The following is a 7482-nucleotide window of genomic DNA, read 5'->3' as shown; positions in this document are numbered from 1 at the left end:
CAGGTTTCAGGATAAACTTGCTTAAATTTTGGACAATTACCTGTGCAAAATAATGGTTTGGGGCCTCTTTGTTAAAATATTAAAGGAGGAAGTTACTCTTTAGCAAGTTGATATAGTTCATTAATTGAGTGATATCAATGTACTGGGAGTATCAGCAGAAATTCTGTTAGAGTTTCAAAATCATCAGTTTCTAATAAGAGATAATCTGATATTATCCTTCTGTGGAATTCATAAATCTTGGAATTATTTAGGGTCTTTCAGTTCTTCAACTCAACTTTTTATCTCTTACAATGATTTCTTACATATATTATACTTGATCAGTGCTTATCTAGATTTTTTTTATACACTTTCAATGATAGAAAACTTTTCATATTTCCAAAGCAACCAATTTCAATGTAGAGAAGCTCTAATAAGTGGTCCTTATTTTAAGTTGAAATATGCCTTCTTGTAGTTCAGTTTCTTGCTATCTTAAGAACAATTCCGTATTACAATAGGAAGAAACACCATTGGTAACCAAGCCAAGATTAGACATCCTAGAATGCAAGTTTTTATTCCAGCCCTTTCCAGATTTCTTAGCATTTCTGTCTGACAGTCTTTTTTTTGGCGGTACGCGGGCCTCTCACGGCCGTGGCCTCTCCCGCCGCGGAGCACAGCCTCCGGACGCGCAGGCCCAGCTGCCATGGCCCACAGGCCCAGCCGCTCCGCGGCACGTGGGATCTTCCTGAACCAGGGCACGAACCCGCGTTCCCTGCATAGGCAGGCGGACTCTCAACCACTGCGCCACCAGGGAAGCCCTGTCTGACAGTCTTGATATGCCCTGACTGACAGTCTTGATATGCCCTCTATTAATCTTTTTCCCAGAATATCTTCTTCCTCTAAAACATGGGAAGAGGAAAAGGAGAGAGAGATCAGTGAGCAGAAACATGCTTTCCTTGATTAAAATATGAATTTAGACTTTGACTTTGGCTTGTCTGGATTCTTTGCTAAAATACAAAATTTTCTAAAATGTCAAAAGTTTTCCTCTAAGCATGGAGAGGAAGATTGGACACTAGATCCACAGTGCAGACACCTATTTCTTCATGAGCTACAATTCTGAATACCCACTCTAACACTCTAGTGATTTGCAAAAATAGAAAAGGAAAACTTTACCGACATAGTTGTCACTGCCTTCTAACTGGTCTTTCTGTTTCAAATTTTATCCTCTTCCAGGCCTCTCTTTTTTCCTGGAATTAATTTTTTTTTAATACGAAATTTACTTCCCTGTTCCGGTCTCACTGTATGTAAGTGCAGGCTCTTAAAAGGGGCTTACAAAGCCCTTTGGCATCTGGTTCCTTCCTGTCTCTTTAACCTCATCTCTTTCAGCCTCCCTCCACACCTCAGTCTTCAGCAGCACAGAAAACAATTTTAGACCACTCTGCCTTCATACGGGAGTTGTTACCCCCATTTTAAGTCTGATGAGTTCCTGTTCTCCCCTCAAAAACCAGCTACAGTGCTCACTTCAGCAGCACATAGACTAAAATCAGAACCACGCAGAGAAGATTAGCATGGCCCCCGGGCAGAGATGGCATGCAAATTTGTGAAGCGTTCCATGTTTTCAAACTGTATGATTCCACTTTCAGGAGGAACATGGAGTAGTCAGATTCATAGGGACAGAAAGTAGAATGGTGGTTAGGCTGGAGGGGGGATGGGTAGTTATTGTTTAATAGGTAGAGTATCAGTATTGCAAGATGAAGCAACCTGTGGAGGGATTGTGGTGATGGTAGCATCACAATGTGAATATACTTAATGCCACTAAACTGTACACTTTATATTGGTTAAGAAGGTAAATTTTATCTTATGTGTATTTTGCCACAATTTTTAAAAAACAGCTAAAATTCCAGGCTCCTTTTCTCTGCACCCATGCCATTCCCAGGGGGGAGTTAGGCATTTTCATTATTTAACCAGTAGACTGAAATAGCTGCACCTAAGTGATTGTCAAGAACACCAACCTTGAACTCACTGCTGCTTAATGCTCATCAAATACATGGTTGAACAACATAAACTTGCAAAGGATTGCCTTTGTGAAATACAGTCCACATATTTCTACAGACACAAAAAAATTCATCCTTGGAATAAACCACACAAGCCGGTCTCCACACATCTGGACCATACAGTCTATTCTCTTGTAAAACTGCTTTTATGAAACATAATTTGGCATTATGTCATCATTGGCCTATGTTTAGAGTCACTGTAGGAAACAGTCAGCCCATGAAATCCATTTAGTGTACAGGTGTGTTTAAGGTGGTATACTGTTCTTTTTCTTTTATTTTCTTTCTTTCTTTCTTTTTTTTATTATCTATGAGGAAAAACTCTTTAGTTTTGGCACCAGAAATAGGTTTTCTTTGTAGATAATACGAATAGAGTGATTGATTTTCTCATTTTTGTCTCCTTTCCAGAAAGCCTAGAGGCCAACCAGTGGCTTGTTCTAGCATTTTCTAGACCTTAACTATGCTATTCTGTGTAGTGATTTGCTGTAGACTTCAAATTATCCATTAAAATTTATTTTTTTCTCCGAATCCACTTCATTATTTGTGTTGCCTTTTATCTCATGTTGTTTTGAACTTTAAATCCATTCTTAAATAAATGAGGAATAAATGAACAATTAACTAATAAATTCACCCTCTCCTCTAATTCCTACTGGATATTGCATATATTTTTATTATTGCTTGCATATATTCTATTATTTATTTGTATTTCATGTCTGCCATTTACAGTGGACAGTACACTCTTTTAATGCATGATACATGTCTTAATATTATTTCAACACAATTAGAATGTCTAGCTAATAATATGTGTATAAATAAGTCTACCAGACTGATCTGAAAAGAAATGAGAAATTCAATAACTTTGGAAAACAGAATGTAATTTATTAATCTTTTTAACACACAACATGTCCTTTTTTTGTAAGCAAATTATAGTTTGGGGGAGTGCTAATAGTAAAAGCTAAAAACTCAGATAAATGGCTGAAAGAATTCCCAGTCTTAAATGAATTCTTGTTTATTTCTTGTGACTATTAACATTCAGCCAAGTATTCAACTCAGTTCTTTCTCTTTTGTCTGTGTGTGTGTGTGTGTGTGTGTGTGTGTGTGTGTGTGTGTGTGTGTGTGGTGTAGCAGACTACAGGTATAGTAAGACTTATAGTTGGGTAAACATCTCTCTCTCTATATATATAGAGAGAGAGACATAACTAATAGCAATATATATTCATTATATGTGTATATACATATATATGTATATGTATTACATGCATGTGATACACAATAATAAATATATATACAATTTTGTTCTGTATAAATATATAGGCATATATACTAGTTTTATATATGCACATAATATAAAACCATAGGATATATACAAAACATATGTCTCTATATATACAAACATGCATAGGTGAATACAAAAACATATGATGGATATGTATATATATATATATATATATATATATATAAAGTCACAGTTATTTATGTAGATTCACAGGTATATTTAACCCCAAAACAGGTCTTACTAGTTCTATTTACTGAAATCAAATTCTCTACTCTTTTTCCACGACACAATGTTCTTTTGTTTTCTGACTTTTGTAGTCCTATTTGTTCCTAATAGTGCTCCTTTCTTTTTTTTTTTTCGGTACGCGAGCCTCTCACTGTTGTGGACTCTCCCGTTGCGGACCACAGGCTCCGGACGCGCAGGCACAGCGGCCATGGCTCACGGGCCCGGCCGCTCCGCGGCATGTGGGATTTTCCTGTACCGCGGCACAAACCCGTGTCCCCTGCATCAGCAGGCGGACTCTCGACCACTTGCACCACCAGGGAAGCCCTCCTTTCTTGACCTCCATAGTAAATGTGTTCCTGTGATCACTTTTCTGCTTACTCCGCAGTCTACCTCTGATCAGTTGTATCCCTGTTGATGGTTTTATCTACAAAATTCCAGCATCAGGCACATATCCAACTCACCTTTGGACATGTCCACACAGGCAGCATGATTTCTCCACCTGAACTCATCATTTTCCACCCTCGGCATTCCACGGGATTGCTCCTCCTCTTAAGCCCCTGCTCTTCATGGTTGACATCTCCAGGTTCCTGTCACCCAAGCCTGACCACTGGAAGTGACTACTGTCTCATTCTCCTCTCTGACTGTTCTTCCCCACAACTAGCTTATCACCAGCTCCTTTTCATTTCACCTCCTAAAGATATCTCAAATCCTCTCTTCCAAGTCATTCCACCAACCTCATCTCCTGCAGAATTTTAGGTGAGAAACAGGATTACTTCAATAACCTCCGAAAATTCATCCTTTTTATTTTGACTGCTGAAATTTAAAAGGCAAATATTACCCTGCATTCTATCTGCTTAAATGTTTTCTTGGCTCTGTACTGCTCACAGATTCATGGTTTCTGTAGTTGCTGCCTGAGGGGTAAACCTCCAACTCTGCGTTAGCCATTTGCGTTTCTTTGCACACACTACAATGCTTCAAGTCTTCAAAACTTTGCTAGCGCCATTCTCTTTACCTGAGGGATCACTTCTTTCCTTCTTCAACCTTCCAGGTAATAGAAAGAATATAGATTTTAAGATCAAACAAATCCAGGTTTAGGTTTCAGCTCCACTACTGACATTCCTGAAACTTAAATGACAGAGAACAAGTCAAAACACTACTGATACTTCTTTGCATGAGAATCATTCCCAAGCCAACTTGTTTAATTAATTTGTAAAAAAAAATTTTTTTTACTTCAGCAGGAATTTTAAACTCCACTAAGTACCTGCTTATGGTTTTGAACCTTCATCGACTAATCTTTTACAGACAGTAACAGATTTATATTCTGAATGAATTGAAGGACTTGCAAAGTTTGTTAACATCAGTTATTACAGAAAATTCCACATAAATTATAAAGGATTAGACTTTTCTTTCATATTTTTAATAAACGATCAAAATAAGCATTCTATCTCAGGTATTAAGTAAGCAAATATTTTTACCCTTTGTCACATAGGTTAAAGTGCTGGCTCTCTGTGTGTGAGTGTGTGTATATTTAGTTGAGTCTGATGGCAGATTTCCAAATTTATATCTTGCTTGTAAATGTTTTCATTAGGGAATAGAAAAAACAGTTTTATTCTTATTGGCAGGTGTATTCCACATATATGTTTATTCTAGAATTTGCAAACTGTGATGCTGTCCTTTCAATCTGAAAATTGCAACCATATGTTTCAAAGGAATTCTGGCACTAGAGTGATCACTTCTAGTGAAATTTAGTAGGTAGAAAATCAGTGTAGATATCTATGGCAATAAAGGAATTGTTAGCACAGACAATGCTACACAGTTATGGAGGACCAGAAGAAGCAGTATAGCACAGTCCAAGAGATACTCATTACCCACCTGTTGCAGGAGCCCAGACTCTGAGAATTCTCCACCCATTTCAGTTGGAAAACTTGAACCTCATGAAGAGTAGCAGTTCTCTTGAAATCTACTTTTGAAATTCTTGTCTCCTCTCAGAACCAAGAAGAGAATGAGGTAGGCCCAGAAGGAGTTCTCATAGGTCAAAAGCAACCTTTGATAACACAAAGGTCATAGTCAACTAAAGTCTAGTGTTAACTCAAAGGGTTTGAACTGCGTGGGTTCACTTATATGCTAATTTTTTTCACTAATTATGTACTGCAGTACTACATAATCTGTAGTTGGTTGAATCCAGGGCTGTGGAACCACATATAATGAGGGCCGACTGTAAAACCTAACTCGGATTTCTGACTGTGCAGAGGGTGGGCACCCCTAACCCCCTTGTTCAGAGGTCAACAATATAGCAAAAGTCTCTACACAAAGTAAAAATATTTTCTGTCACTTTTGACTATGTATTGCTAGTGATTTTTACTTATTTATTTATTTGTTTTGGGGGGTAGATTTGATTTGTTTGTTTATCATTGAAGTATAACTGACCTACAACACTATGTTAGTTCCAGATGCACAACAAAGGGATTCAATAGTTCTATACATTAAAAATGATCACTACAATAAGTGTAGCTGCCATCTGTCACCATACAAAGTCATTACAGTGTCATTGACTATATTCCCCACACTGTACATTTCATCCCCATGACTCTTTATTTGTAATTGGAAGTTTGAACCTCTTAATCTCCCTCACCTATTTCACTCATTCCCCCCCCCACCTTCCCTCTATCTATGAGTCTCTTCCTGTTTTGTTATGTTTGTTCATTTTTTGTTTTTTAGATTCCACATATAAGTGAAATCACACCATTTTTATCTTTTTCTGTGACTTATTTCACTTCACAAAATACCCTCTAGGTCCATCCACGTTGTCGGAATGGCAAGATTTCATTTTTTCATGGCTGAGTGATATTTTATTGTACGTATGTGTGTGTGTGTGTGTGTGTGTGTGTGTGTGTGTGTACCACATCTTCCTTGTGGACTCCATTCATCTATCAGCAGACACTTAGGTTGCTTCCATGTCTTCGTGGTTGTAAATAATGCTGTAATGAACATGAACAACCTTAGGGATGTATTCAGAAAAAAATGTGTATATCATTTCACATTTCAAAAAAGGAACATGTTATCCTTAGTATATTATATTACATCTAAAGTTGGAGCAATTACTCCACGTTTACTTGTAAACAATTTTTCTCAAATTCCCCAGAAACATTTTACATAGATATAAAATAGTATCTTCTAAGCCACAAAACTAAGTTGACTTCAAGTTACAAAGATTTGAGGTACACAGTAATTTTTGTTTTGGGGAAAGAAAGGGTAGTAAGAGCAAGTGGGGTGTTTTGGAAAGTACAAAATCAAAATATAAATTCCTTATGTGACCTCTCACATCTTAACCTCCATGTTGTTTTGGTTTCTTTAAAGAAAAAAGGAAGGAGAGAATGGAGAGAGAGAGAGAGAAAGAGGCGGGCAGGAAGAAGAGGTAGATGAAGATGGAGAGGGAAAGAAAGAGAAAAAGAAGAGAGGAGAGAGAGAGAGAGAGAGAGAGAGAGACTGGACTAAAGCAAGAATTGTAGTGGCCTAGGGGCACCTCCAAATAGAAAAAATTCTTCTGTATGAAGCCTTTCAGGGTTTCGTAAGTTTTTGTTTTGCTCTGCTGACCTCCCCTGGCCACGTGAAAATACACTTTCAAATTCCACCTTATCCAGCCTCATTTCCCCCAGAACTTCTTGGCTGCAGCTATGCCTCTGTGTCCTCAAGCACTTCCTCCAAGAAAACACTTGAGACTCTTAGAGCAAGGTGTTGACTGGCAGCACTGCTGGCACCTGACACTGCGATTTGACTTCCCCTTAAGAGGGCAGGTAAATTACCATGTTTTTCTTTTTTTACATCTTTATTGGAGTATAATTGCTTTACAATGGTGTGTTAGTTTCTGCTTTATAACAAAGTGAATCAGTTATACATATACATATGTTCCGATATCTCTTCCCTCTTGCGTCTCCCTCCCTCCCACCCTCCCTA

At 37.8% G+C, this 7482-nt stretch overlaps 1 non-coding gene across 1 annotated transcript; it reads left to right on the top strand.

The window, feature by feature from the left end:
- Positions 1-1489: 1489 nt before the first annotated feature.
- Positions 1490-1596, top strand: LOC112396615 (U6 spliceosomal RNA). Its single transcript, XR_003002606.1, has one exon. It is a non-coding gene; the product is annotated as a U6 spliceosomal RNA (small nuclear RNA).
- Positions 1597-7482: the final 5886 nt, after the last annotated feature.

This window comes from Neophocaena asiaeorientalis, unplaced genomic scaffold, assembly GCF_003031525.2.
Source record: "Neophocaena asiaeorientalis asiaeorientalis breed wild unplaced genomic scaffold, Neophocaena_asiaeorientalis_V1.1 scaffold57, whole genome shotgun sequence".
Lineage (NCBI taxonomy): Eukaryota > Metazoa > Chordata > Mammalia > Artiodactyla > Phocoenidae > Neophocaena > Neophocaena asiaeorientalis.
The sequence above is the reverse complement of the archived record's forward strand: the minus strand, read 5'-3'. Positions and strand labels throughout refer to the sequence as shown.